The following is a 14,078-nucleotide window of genomic DNA, read 5'->3' as shown; positions in this document are numbered from 1 at the left end:
GCAATGTGCCCCTTCCCTCGGCTCTGTCCCATCCGATCTCTTCTCAAATGATGCTTGGTCACTCCATCATCGTAGGCTCAAGATGCCTCTCTGCCCTAGCCTCTCCAGCCAGACCGTTCTTAGCATGCCCTGTCTGTCCAGCTCGGTGGTATCTCACCACCCACCAACCTTGTGGCTCGGGACACAACTCCGGGGTCACTATCCCTCACAGCCATCCCCATGAGGTTATCTGACTCTACTCTTCTAAGAGTCTTCTTGTCACCACCTCTAATGTCATCCAGCATGATATGCAACTCCTAGCAGTGGTCTGCCCCTGTACCACCACCAAGAAGCAGGCAACAGATGTCCTGGTCCAACCACCACAGAGGTCACCAGCACAGTTAGTAACCACCTGCCTCCTAAATAGGCTGCCCATGACAGCAAAAGGAGATCGGTTCTACCTCCTTCTATGTCCCACAGGAAGTCATGCGTGAACATGTAGACCATTTCAAGCCATGCACAGCCTAGGTCCTCTGTGCTGGGTAAACAGTGAGGGGCAGAGATGACCTCTACAGGATGTTTGCAGTCGGCCTTAGTCTCTGTCATAACCAAGGCCACGCTCTCCCTTTGTTCTCACCCGAGGCCCTCTGCTGGCTTCTCAGGTTCATATACTGTCAAGATGGCATCTCTCAGAGCGCCCATCTTTCTGCAGGCAGGCCTACTATGGGTCAGGTCACAGCCAGGGAGGCCATGAAAATGGAACAGGAGCAAGGTTGGCACCCACAGACACAGACTAAGAGTCCAGGCATCTGTCCCATCTGGCTTTGAACCCCTCAGCCCGCATTCCTGCCATCTGTGGGACTCAGCCAGTCTAGGGCATAGGTGGGTTTCAGGAAACACTTGTTTCCAAACTTGAGGGAAACAGTAAAGATTTAACACAGCTTTCTAAATATCCCCTCTTAAATTTCTACTTTTTACTCAGTTGTACCGGGACAAGCCAAGATTCACCCTACAAAGCGAGTCTAGGACAGCCAAGGCTACACAGAGAAACCCTGTCTCAAAAGAAAAGTGTGTGTGTGAGTGTGTATCTGTGTGTCTGTGTGGAGTGTGTGCAGGCTAGAGGTTAAGCTCAGGTGCTGTTCAAGAGCGGTCCACTTTGCTTTGAGGCCTGGTTTTCTGCAATAACAAGTGCTCTTAACTATTGAGCCATTTCTCCAGCCCCAAGAACAGGCAGATCTTATGGCAGGAAATTAAGAAGGGCCTGCGGGCAAGAGAAATGGCCTTGGGGAGGAAGCAGGGTGGTGGCACAAAGGCAGGATGGCCTGCTTTCCCATCTTTGTTTGATGGCCTGGCCCCCAACCGCAGTGCTCAGCTTTCACCCACCTCACTGCCCAGATTTCATGGTTCTAGGTCCCTGACAACCAAGTGTGGGTTACAGAGTTTTCCTGACAAAGCCCGTGGCTTTGTTAGGCAGTGGGACCTTCACTGCAGCGGGGCCGCCAGCATGGGACACAGCAGGCAACCCACAATCTCTAGCTTGTTCGAGCCATCTTCAGAGGCCTGGGCAATTTGACCTGACACCGCTCCCATGGTGACTAAGAGTCCCATCATGTCATCTGGCCTAGGGACACACATTCCCGACAAGGCCAAGTCCTCTTGATGATTTCTGAGAATACCAAGAAAGGAGTGAACTCCCAGAGGACTCTAGGACCCAGGTCAAGCCAGATCCTCCTCTCTGCACGTAGAGCAACCCTCCCTCACACATGCCCTGTGACCCCTACCAAGCTTAGTCACAGGACCAAGCCAAGAAAGAATCCCTGGTCCAGCCCTGCCTCCTCCGACCCTGTGCATCAGAGGGGTTGCCCCTTGAGTCCCTTTGTTTTTGAAGCCATCTCCAACCCTGTCAGTCCCTGATGGCAGCCTTCTTGTTGGGGCTCGCTGGTTATGTTAGTGGGAAGTGGCCAGTTGATCCTGTGCAGGGTGACCTGTGACGTCAGGAGATCAGATCAGTAGATACCTTCCACCCTAGGGGAACAGACTCAGTATAGCCCCATCCCCAGGCCTCTGCAGGAAGGCCTCCCTGCCTGCTTCCTGGCACTAACCCCTCCCTTGTTCACCTCCTTAAGCTGTCATCACAGGAAATATGGACCTAATAAAGCAATGAAGTCCTAGAGAGATATATTTCTGAGGAACTCCACCACTACTGCTTACTTCACCACAGGATTAAGGGGGGGCAGGGAATCTGGGTGAGAGTTTGGCTCAGTGGCTAAGGATACTTACTGCTCTTGCGGAGGACCTGGATTTGGATCCCAGGACCCAAAGGGCAGTTCACAGCCATCAGTAACCCCAGTTCCAAGGGATCCAATGCCTTTTCTGGCTTCTACGGGTACTGTACGCACATGGTGCCCATACATAGACATAAAATAAAATAAGCTTTTTTTTTTTTAAGATAAAAGAATGGGGCTGAAGATAGCTCATCAACTAAGTGCTTTGGTTGCTCTTTCAGAGGACTCAAGTTTCAGAGGACCCAGTACCATGTGGCTGCTCCTAACCATCTGTAAACTCCATTTCCAGAAGGTCTGACATCCTCTTCTGGACTCTTTGGGCACCAGGCACATGAGTGGTGTACAGACAGACATGTAGGCAAAACAGTGATACATACAAAAAAAATTTTAACTGTTGTTGTTTGGGTTTTTTTGGTTTTTAGAAACAGAGTTTTCCTGTGTAACAGCCTTAGCTGTCCTGGAACTCGCTCTGTAAACCAGGCTAGCCTCTAACTCACAGAGATTCACAAGCCTCTGCCTCCAGAATGCTGGGCTTAAAGGTGTGCACTATGACCACGCCCAGTTAAAATTAAATTTTTTTTTTAAGACAGGGTTTCCCTGTGTAGCCTTGGCTGTCCTGGACTGGCTTTGTAGACCAGGCTGGCCTCATTTGATCCACCTGCCTCTGCCTCCCGAGTGCTGGGATTATAGGCGTGCACCACCACGCCAGACTCAATAAATAAATTTAAAAAAACAAAACCAAACCATAGATGATCTCTGAAGCACTGTCAGCTCATGTGTCTCTTGGCTTGCTTTTGTCGTGTGTTGGTGCGCTGGCGACAGAATTCAGGACTTCACGTGTGCTAGTCAAGAGCTGGGCCACTGAGCTACTACCCAACCTTTAACAACTCAGTCAGTTAAGATGAATTTTTTTAAAAGGGCAGGGCTGGGGAGGGGGTCCCTGAGTAAAATGCCTGCTGCACAAACATGAGGACCTCAGTTCAGATCTCTATTCCTCATGTAAGCCAGGAACTCTGGCCCATCTATAACCCCAGCACTGGGTAGGTAGAGACAGGAGGAAAGCCAAGGCTCCTTAGCTACCCAGACTAGTCTAAATGGTACTCTCCTGAGAAGTAAGAAACCCTGTCTCAAAAATAATAAGGTAGCCAGGTGGTGGTAGAGCATACCTTTAATCCCAGCACTAGGGAAACTGGGATCTCTGTGAGTTCGAGGCCAACATGGTCTACAGAGTGGTTCTAAGACAGCCATGCTACACACAGAGACCCTGGCTCAAAAAAAAAAAAAACACCCCATCATCATCATCATCATAATATAGAATATAGACAGAGAAAGATACTACACATTGAACTCTGGACTACATACAAAGGCACGTACACCATACATACATGTCCAAGTACAAGTATACAACACACACCCCACCACCACCACACATGGTCCAGTAAGCTGTGCACAGTAGCCCAAATCTGTAATCCCTGTACTCAAAGGCTGAGGCAAAAGGATTGTGAGTTTGAGGCCAGCCTGGCTATATCCTGAGACTTTAAAAAGGGCAAAAGAGTGGGACCTGTAAATCAGGCAAGATGTATGTTGTTAATACGAGGGTAATGTCCCTTTGAAATCACAAGGGCAGGCTCAGATACCATCCTACCCCCAGCAACGCCTATGGGAGGCTGTGGGGAAGGGAGTGTGAGAGAACAAATGGAGAGAGACAAGTGTGGCTGTTTGCCCAGCATCAGGACCCAGCAGAACCTTCTGCACTGGCTATTACTCCTCTTAGCACCCAAACTATCACTGGCCAAAACAAATCAGAGTGGTGGCACACGCCTTTAATCCCAGCACTCTGGAGGCAGAGGCAATCAGATCTCTGTGGGATCAAGGCCAGCCTGGCCTACAGAGCTAGTTCCAGGACAGCCAGGGTTACACAAAGAAACCTTGTGTGTGTGTGTGGGGGGGGGTTGCGGTGGGGGGAACAGGGGGAAAAGTCAGAGTTCATTGGACTTTTGGATTCAAATACATTTTCCAAGAATCCAGTGTAGTGACTCATGCCTATACAATCCTAGCAATCAGGAGGTCTGACGAAGCAAGAGGATCAGAATTTAAGGTCATCCTCAGCCACATAAATGAGTTTGAGTCAGCCTGAGTTATGTGAGATTGTCTCAGGAAAAAAAAAAAAAGAAAAAGAAAAAGAAAAAGAAAAGAAAGAAGGAAAGAAAGAGAAAAAGAGAAAGAAGACCCAAGATATATATGTGTGTCTCACTGTGCATATCTTTGGCTGGCCAGGAACTTACAGAGACCCACCTGTCGCTCCCTCTAGGGTGCTGGTACAAGTGGCTCCAGCCACCACACCCAGCTGACTCGGAGTCAATGAGCCGCACGCAGGGCGAGGCTGCCCAACATCCCAGATACTTTGCTTAGCAAACCGACCTGAGTACAACACTCTGCTCTCATTTACCTCAACTACTCACTTAATGGTTGTATTATTTTTTTGAGACTATGACACTAGATGTTGGGCAGGTAGGCGTCCACTCTCTCAGAACTCCTAGAAAGGAACAATTGCAATACTAGCAAACATCTTAAAAATTATCCTAACATTTGTTTACTTTTTTATCTGTTATTTTATTTTTACTTTCATTTTGTTTTGTTTTTGTTTTTCGAGATAGGGTTTCTCTGTGTAGCTTTGGCTGTCCTGGTCTTGTTTTGTAGACCAGGCTGGCCTTGAACTCACAGCGATCGTCCTGCCTCTGTCTCCCGAGTGCTGTTTACTTTTTAAAACGTGGGACACTTCATGAATTTACATGTCATCTTTGCATAGGGGCCATGCTACTATTCTCTGCATTGTTCCAATTTTAGAATGTGTGCTGCCAATGTGAGCAATTAAACTGTATTTGGACAAAGGGCTTGGGATGCACATCAGTGCCCGAGCATCTGCCCAGCGTACACAGACCCTGGATTTGATCCCCAGCACCAGGAGTTGGAGGGGAGGAGGGGGTTTAAGAAACAAAGCAAGAAACATGTTTGAGTAGACAAATCAGGAAGATTGGAAGTCTAAGGTCATCCCCAGCTACATGGAGAGTTTGAGGCCAGCCTGGGCTAGAGTCACTGTCTCAGGAAAAAAGGAAAAAAAGATGGGTGGTGGGGAGGGGAGGCTAGTCACTTAAATCTTTTTTGTTTTGTTTCTTCGAGACCGAGTTTCTCTGTGTAGCCCTGGTTGTCCTGGACTCTCTTTGTAGACCAGGTTGGCCTCAAACTCACAGAGATCCTCCTGCCTCTGCCTCCCAAGTGCTGGCAGTAAAGATGAACCACAGCCAGGCAGTGGTGGCGCACACCTTTAATCCCAGTAGTTGGGAGGCAAAAACCACCAAAAAAAAAAAAAAAGATGTATACCACTACCACCCAGCATCAAATAGTAACACTAGAGAGTTAACAGTCTTCTTCTGATTTTGTCTCTTTGAGATCCCAAACACAGTGTAAATACAATCACTTCCTGTTCATTCCTCCAGTTTCCTTATGGAAAAAAAAAAAAAAAGCAAGTAAATCCTATTTTGATCTTGATTTTCTGTCTTTCAACGTAGAAGATGACATCCTACATACATGCTTTGACCCTGGCTTTTCCATCAATCCTTAACTCTGGTGGTCTTTCACACTGATAAGTAAAATACATTGCCCTTGCTCCTTAAGCGGGCACACAGGAGGATGGCACTTGTTTCCTGCTTGGTTACATACTATGTTTGACGGACACTTCACTCATCTGTTTGCTATCTCATCAACTAGTTTCAGAGATCCAGACGTTCAGAGTTTTACCAACATGATAATTGCAATTTAGTGTAAATAAAGCCTCAATTTTGAAAATCAGAATTTTTGTTTGTTTTTTGAGACAAGGTTTCTCTGTGTAGCCCTGGCTGTCCTAGACTTGATTTGTACACCAGGCTGGCCTCGAACTCACAGAGATCTGCCCACCTCTGCCTCCTGAGCACTGGGATTAAAGGTATGTGCTACCACACCTGTCAAAAATCAGTAATTTTAACAATAGTCACAGATATGACAATGACACTGATACAAAGTTCCTCACCATACTAGTTTCTTTTAAAAATATTTATTTGTTTGTTTGCTTGTTTTATATGTGTGTGGTAGAGTAGTGGAAGTCAGAGAACAATCTGTAGAAGTCAGTTCTCTCCTTCCACCATGTGGGCCCTGGGGACTAATGCAGGTCATTAGGCTTAGGAGTAAGTACTTTTGCCAGCAGGTTACAATTTAAAAGAAAAAGAAAAACAAAACAAAACTTGATAATAGCCTCAATGTTCCAGGACAGGGAAGTGGTTTAATCGGATGTGTCCACGGCTATTGCCTGAATGTGGTTTGTCCCCATCAAAACTCATGTTGAGGCTTAACCCCTTGAGGTAAAGAGACTGAGGCAGCAGACCAGAAGAGAAGTAATTAGCTGTTTAAGAGGATTAATGTTGTCTCCCAGGGGTGCCCTCCCTCGAGGGACAAGGTTAGCATGAGCAGACTGTTCTCAATGAGCTCGGTTGTCCCAGGCTCTCTCTTCCACAGCCACTAGCTCTCCCACATGATGCCATTTCCCAGGCTCTACCGCAGCCCAGAGGCCTTCCCTCCTCACCAGAGGCCAACCAGATGAAGCCATCTACTGTTAGACTTCCAATCTCCAACACCTTGAGCTAAATAAACAAGCCTCTTTATTAAAATACCCAGTCTCGCCAGGCAATGGCGACACGTTAATCCTGGGACTTCATAGGCAGAAACAGACAGATCTCTGAGTTCAAGGCCAGCCTGGTCTACAGAGGGAGTTCCAGGACAGCCAGAGAGATACACAGAGAAACCCCGTCTAAAAAGGGAAAAAAGAAAAAATGAAATTCAGTCTCAACCACTTCTAAGCCTTTTGGCTAACACCATGCGTAAAATACCCAGTCTCAAGTATTTTGTTATAACAATGAAGAATAAGCCCAGGATGTTACCATAGGAAGGAACGTGACCATGTAAATCGTGCCACAGAGAGCTATCCGTGTTCTATCTACAAAGGAGCCGGGCGTGGTGGTGCACGCCTCTAATCCCAGCACTCCGGAGGCAGAGACAGGTGATCCTGTCGCTCACAGATCTCTGTGAGTTCAGGGCCCAGCCTGGTCTACAAAGTGAGTCCAGGACAGCCAAGGCTACACAGAGAAACCCTGTCTGGAAAAACAAACAAACAAAAAAAGTTACAAAGGTCAGCTGGGCAGTGGTGATGCACACCTTTGATCCTGACACCTGGGAGGCAAAGGGAGGCAGATCCCTGTCCAGGCCAGCTTGATCTACAGACAGAATTCCAGCATAGCCAGAGCTACAAGGAGAAACTCTGTCTCAGGAAAAAAAAAAAAGTTACACCATCTAGGTGAAGTGGTGCATGTCTTTAATCCCAGCACTTAGGAGGCTGAGGCAGGTAGATCTTGGTGAGTTCAAAGCTAGTGCAGTCTACAAAGTGAGTTCCTGGACAGACAAAGTTAAGTAGAGAAACCATCTTAAAAAAACAAAGAGTTGGTTACAAAGGTCAGTGCTAGAGAGATGATGGCTCAACAGTAAATAGCACTTGCTGCCCTTGCATAGGACCCAAGTTCAGTTCCCAGAACTTGGGATCTCCAATTCCTGGGGATCTGACTCACTTTTCTGACCTCCACAGATACACATGCAAGTAAAACACTCATACACACAAAACAATCTGAAAAAAAGGGATTCTTTTGTGGTTTTGTTTTATTTTGTTTTTTGTTTGGTTTGGGTTTTTGAGACAGGGTTTCTCAGCCTTGGCTGTCCTTGAACTCAGAGAGATCTGCCTACCTCTGCCTCCTCAAGTGCTGGGATTATAGTTGTGTGCCACCATGCCTGGATAAAAGAGTCCATTTTTAAAAAGAAGAGGAGGAGTCAGAGTCAGAGGTGGTCAGATCTGAATTCAAGGTTACCTTGGTCTACAGAGTTCCAGAAGAACCAGGGCAACAAAGAGAAATTCTATCTCAAAAACAAACAAAACAAAAAACAAAAAAACAAAACAAAAACACATTCATGCACATACATACACACACACACACACACACACACTAAGGTTCACTAGATACCTTTTTTAGATAAAGTCCTAGCTGGCTGGGCTGCAGAGATAGCTCAGTGGTTAGTCGCATTCACTGATTTCCCAGATAGCCCATGCTCTATTCTCAGAAGTTCCAACCCATATGGTGGCTCCCAACCATCTGTAACCCCAGTTCAAGAGGAACTGACATCCTCTTCTGGCCTCCAAGGGCACCAGGCATGCAAGTGGTGCACAGACATGCATGGGGGCAAAACATTCATTCATTAAACAAAACAAAACAAAAAAATTTTTAATCCCTAGTTGCTGAAAAAATAGTTACAAAGGCCTAAAATACTTAATTACACTACATCATAGTCACAAGGAAAGCACAGTAACAAACATGGGACAGACGAGTCTTAAAAAACAAACACAGAGAAAGCATGTTTACGTTCTACATAATCAAACACTAGAAGAGACAATTTGAAGTGGAAATTAAATTGTAGACTCCCAAACATACATCTATGTCCCTGAAATTCATAAATGTGACATTACTTGGAGACAGATACAAGTAAGATTCAAAAACGAGGTCAACCTGGGTGACTGAGGTGGTCCCAAGTGTAAGGACAAGCGAGTTTATGAGAGAAGAGGAAAGACACAGGCAGAGCCTGGAAGGAGCAGTGCAGCCAAAGGGAGCGCAAGTTCTTCCCAGATGCCTCCAGAAAAAGACACACTACGGTTTGGATTTTGGACGTCTGGCCTGCTGTGATCTCAAAGGACCACAGAAATCAATGCAGTAACTATTATGAAGTGTGGGGTGTTGCTGTCACAAATATCTGAAAATGTGGAAACGGAAGGGAGGTGCCATGGTGCACATCTTTAATCCCAGCCCTTAGGAAGCAGAAGCAGGCAGATATCTGAGTTTGAGTCCAACATGGTCTACATAGCTAGTTCGAGGTCAGCGAGGGCTATATAACAAAACAAAGCAAAAATATGGAAATGGCTTAAAATTAGGCAATAAGCAGAAACTGGAGAATTTTGAGGCATATGAGAGAAAAGGCCTAGCACTGTCTGACCTGATTGCTGTTAGAAACATGGAGGGTGAAATAGGGATGTGGGAACATAGTAAGATCCTACACCAAGAAGAAAGAGGTAGGCAGATCTCTGAGTTCAAGGCCGGCCTGATCTACAAAGCCAGTTCCAGGACAGCCAGGGCTACACAGAGAAACCATGTTGTCACCCCTCTTCACCCCACCCCACCCCACCCCCCGCAAAAAAAAAAAAAAAAGGAAAAGAGGAAGAAGAAATAATTAATGAGAAAACATATTCTTGGATACTAGAAGGTGACTCTTGTCATGCAGCAGCCACAGTCGACTGGGTTGTGTTCTCCTGCTGGGTGCAGAATTTGTAAGCAACAAACAAGGATATTTAGCTGAAGAGATTTCCAAGCAGTTACAGCTCAGCTTCTTCTTGTAGCTCCTATTAAAGGTCATGAAGAAAAAGAAATTGAGGAAGGAACAGTTGGGCAAACAGGAACCAGCCTTGGTGATTTGGGAAAGCCATAGGCTGTTTGTTCAGTGTGCAAAATGATGCCAACATAGGGAGTGTCACTGTCTGGACAGGATGCTCTGGAAAGAAAGCCACATGTGTGACCAGATAGCCTTTTGCCTAGCTGTGACTCATGAGTCCATTCAGCTGCCCCTGCAGAGTCAGGAGGAAAGAGATTAACCAGAAAAGTCCTGTGGCAGGCACTTTGGGTTAGTGGCCTGACTTTCTGTGACACAGAGGGAAGACACAGATTTGTGAAAACGCTGTACCAGAAGGAACCCTGCCAGCCTGGACTAAATGAACACACCAAGGGACACAGGGGTGCTAGACTTCCAAGACGCTGTAAGTAGGATCAGTCAGTTGCAAGCTCGCCTCATCTCAAAGAAGGGCAGCAAAATGGCCTCCTCCTTCTTCCAGGGTCAGGGATTCCTTTTGCCTTGGGAAAACAATAAATGTCCCTGTCAACAGCCAACTGCCCGGCTTAGAGGACTCTTCCATGGCTAAACCAGGACCCAAGCCCCGCAGAGAGCTCAGGAGGGAGGAGCCCGAAAGGCCTGTCCCCCCAGCCACACTGGGACCACCATCATCTCGCACCAGCTTATGCTCCCCAGCAGCCTCCCACACATTCCCAGGTGTCTGGAATCTGACTGCACCCTAAAAAAAATCTGGTCAAGGCTCCTAAAGTCCCTCATCCACTGCTCCCAGGACTGCCTGCTCTCAGGACTTGATGCTCAAACTGGTTGTGGTGTTGCAGTCCTTTAATTCCAGCACTAGGGAGGCAAAGCCAAGCAGGTCAACCTATTCTTCATATAGGAGTTCTGGGCTGGCTAAGGCTATATAGAAACCTTATCTAGAAGGAGGGGGAGGAGGAGAAGGAAGAGGAGGAGGAGGAAGAAGAAGAGGAAGAAGAGCCCCATGCCCAGGTAGCCCTCTCCACTTTGTGTTCTGCATCCTTTTTGTCCCTAGACTTAAAGGGTCTGAGGCAAGAGGTCTTTCCTGCAGTTGGCTCCAAATAAACTGTCCCCGGTCAAGCTCAATCCAACATTTCTTGGCATCTTGGCTCTCTATACACATCCCTATCCCAATGTCAGCTGTGCATGCCCAATGCCGACCCGCCACTCTTATTCCCCTGATGTGGACATGCTACCTCCACCCAGTTGCTCTCCATCTCCACTGCCACCTCAGCAGACTCTTATGGCAACTACGGAGTCTTTCATTTCAGGAAACTGGAGTGCCTGTGGGGTCCAGCTTGGAGTCCACCTGTGCATCCAGCAAGTAGGGGGTGGGGCTTAGCTCAGGGATGCAGAGATGCAACAAGTTGTGGATCCTGCTCTCCAGAAGCCGAGTTTAGTGGGAGAAAAGATGTTTAAAATACTCCTTGTTGCCCGTGAACACACATCTAGACCCTGAAACCTCTTATGATATCAGCACCCCCAAAATTCCAAACAAGTTAACAATAGAAAATAAACAGATGCATGTGTTTGTTTTTTGGTCCCCTCCCCCCAAGACAGGGTTTCTCTGTGTAACAGCCTTGGCTGTCCTGGCTATCTATAGGCTAGGCTGGCCTTGAACACACAGAGATCCTCCTGCCTCTACCTCCCGAGTGCTGGGAATAAAGCTTTGCTTGCTTTTGTTTTTATACTATTTGTAGGTATGTGTGTCTCACTGTATGTGCATACATATGTGCGGGTGCCAGAAGAGGACACTGACTTTTCTAGAGCTACAGGCTATTATTGTGATCCTACAGGTATGGATGCTGCATACCAAACTCTGGAAAAGCAGAAAGGGCTCTTAACCACTGAGCCATGTCTCCAGCCCCTGGTTTTGTTTTTTGCTTTGTTTTTCAATAAAAGAAAGCCATTCAAATCATAGCATAAAATCCAAAGGTCACAGAATGAAAGGCTGTTCTTTTTTTTTTTTTTTTAAAGTTTTTTTTGAGACAGAGTTTTTCTGTGTAACAGCCCAGGCCGTCCTGGACTCCCTTTCGTAGACCAGGCTGGCCTCAAACTCACAGTGATCCGCCTGTCCCTGTCTCCCTAGTGTTCGGATTAAAGGCATGTACCACCACACCTGGTTCTTAATTTTATTTGAGACAGGGTTTCTCTGTGTAGCCTTGGCTGTCCTGAATTCACTTTACAAACCAGGCTGGCCTCGAACTCACAGCGATCCGCCGGCGTCTGCCTCCTGAGTGCTGGGATTACAGGTGTGCGCCACCGCACCCAGTTTTATTTTATTTTTTTAAGACTTTATTTCCACGCCTTTTTTATGTATATGTGTGGCTATGTGTCTGTCTAAGCAACATGAGTGCAGGTTCCTGTGGAAGCTAGAAGAAGACGCTGGAACCCTGGAGCTGAAATAACAGAAGCCAGCCAGCCAGAGTGGGTTCCGGGAATAGAACTCGTGTCTTCCGGAAGAGGAGTAAGTGCTCTTAACTGTTTTCTAATAAGTTCAATGTCCATCTAAATGGATCAAGCAAACAAACAGTGATGTTCCCAAGTAATAGAGTATTTTGTAATCATTTTTAAAACATGAGACTGTTGATAGCATTCAGTAGGGGGAAAAACTTTGCAACAAATCATGCTGGCTCCACGGGCTATTCGCACGCTAATGTTGATATCTACTTCATGCCATGAACAAAACGAACTCAAAGCACACCAAAGACCTCAACATGAGAACTAAATACAGGGGCTGGAGAGAGATACTGGCTGCTCTTTTGGACGGTGCAGGTTCGATTCCCGTCACCTACAAGGCAGCTCACAACCATCTGTAACTCTAGTCCTGGAGGGTCTGATGTCTTCTCCTGACCTCTACAGGCCCTGCACACACATGGCGTACATACAAGCAGGCAATGTTCCCAGACAACTTGAAATTAAAAAAAAAAAAAAAAAAAAAAAAAAAAAAAAAAAAATATATATATATATATATATATATATATATATATATGACTAGAAGTGGATCTCAGTGATGATCGCTCAGTTTTCATGTATGAAGCCCTGAAATCCCAGCACCACAAGAAAAAAAAAAGAAAGATAAAAACCAGTAAGCATAAATCTTTGTAGCTTTGGTTAGAGCAAACATGTAAAGATATAACATGCAAAGAACAAGCAAGCAATAAATAAGTCAGACAGACAGACAATAACTAAAACTTAATATGTTTCTGAGCTGGGAAGATGGCTCAGTGGGTAAAGACACTTACCACCAACGCTGAGGACTTGAGTCCAAACCCTGACACCCACGCAGAAGGAAAGGGGTAAACTCCACAAACGGTCCTTTAGCCTCCACATGCTCACCATGACACATGCTTGCCCCACCCAGGAAGTAAGTGTAAACATCTTCAATTAATAATATTTTTCTAAAACTTAAGTATTTCAAAAGATACTTCAATAAATCAGAAAGACACCTTGCATGCCCAAGGCCCTGGGGTCCCTTCCCGACTTCCCAAAAGGAAAATATGAGTAGATTAACATTAAATAGATGGTGAAGGGGAAGAAAGGGAGACAAAGCGGAGTAAAGAAATTAGAAACTTTACACAGTGGGTTTGGGAGAGCAGAATGCTTCAGCTACTGTGGAAAACCATCTGGCAGTTCCTCAAATGGTTAAATATAGAATTACCTCATGACCCAGCAATTGCGCTCGGGAGTCATCTACCTAAGAGAAAGATATGTGTATACAAATGTTAACAGTACTATTAGTCATAATAATTCAAACATTCATCAGCTCACAAATAAACAAACAAATGTCTCTATATGTATAAAGTGCAATAGTCTTCCATGGGGGTATATGTCTGTAAACTCAACACTCAGGAGGCAAAGGCCAGAGTATTGTGAGTTCAAGACCAGACTGGAATATACAGTATGGAAGGCAGGCAGTGGTGGCGCACGCCTTTAATCCCAGCACTCGGGAGGCAGAGGCACGTGGCTATCTTGTGAGTTCAGGACCAGCCTGGTCTACAGAGTGAGTTTCAGGCCAGCCAGGACTACACAGAGAAACCCTGTCTTGAAATAACAAACAAAAGACTTCTAGAAAAAGAGGATGGAAGTAAAATGGAAGCCGATAAAATACTGGCACATGTGAAAGAAGGTAGGCATCCATTTAGATGACATAGCCAATCCAGAATCTATAAGGCTGAAATCAGATCAGTGACAGGAGGAACTAGGGGACAGTATCTTTTATTTATTTATTTTGTTGTTGTTGTCGTTTTAAAATAGGGTTTCTCCTGAATT

General features: G+C 45.9%; 1 protein-coding gene across 6 annotated transcripts in view; it reads right to left on the bottom strand.

The window, feature by feature from the left end:
* PLEC (plectin) overlaps window positions 1–14,078 on the bottom strand; it is a 59,921-nt gene that overhangs the window by 38,761 nt on the left and 7,082 nt on the right. The gene's annotated exons all lie outside the window — the stretch shown is intronic.

The sequence above is a fragment of the Acomys minous genome, assembly GCF_964271855.1.
Source record: "Acomys minous genome assembly, chromosome: 12".
Taxonomy (NCBI): domain Eukaryota; kingdom Metazoa; phylum Chordata; class Mammalia; order Rodentia; family Muridae; genus Acomys; species Acomys minous.
Note: the sequence above shows the minus strand (reverse complement) of the source record. Positions and strands in the feature narration are given on the sequence as shown.